Genomic DNA, 216 nt, shown 5'->3' with positions numbered 1-216 from the left:
TCTATCTGTAATGATAATCTTGACAAACAGAATAATGATAATTATAGCGATGATAATATTCAATACGGTATTGATCACATTACCAACAACTGTAGAAATCATCTAAACAGAAATATTAACAATAGTCAAACTATGATGAATAAACAGTCTTATCTTTTATTAGGGGGGAAACTTTTGAGCTAGCAAACTATACCATTACTGTGACTTCTAGCAATG

The sequence above is a fragment of the Penaeus monodon genome, chromosome 33, assembly GCF_015228065.2.
Source record: "Penaeus monodon isolate SGIC_2016 chromosome 33, NSTDA_Pmon_1, whole genome shotgun sequence".
Taxonomy (NCBI): Eukaryota; Metazoa; Arthropoda; class Malacostraca; order Decapoda; family Penaeidae; genus Penaeus; species Penaeus monodon.
This window is presented reverse-complemented; position numbering follows the sequence as displayed.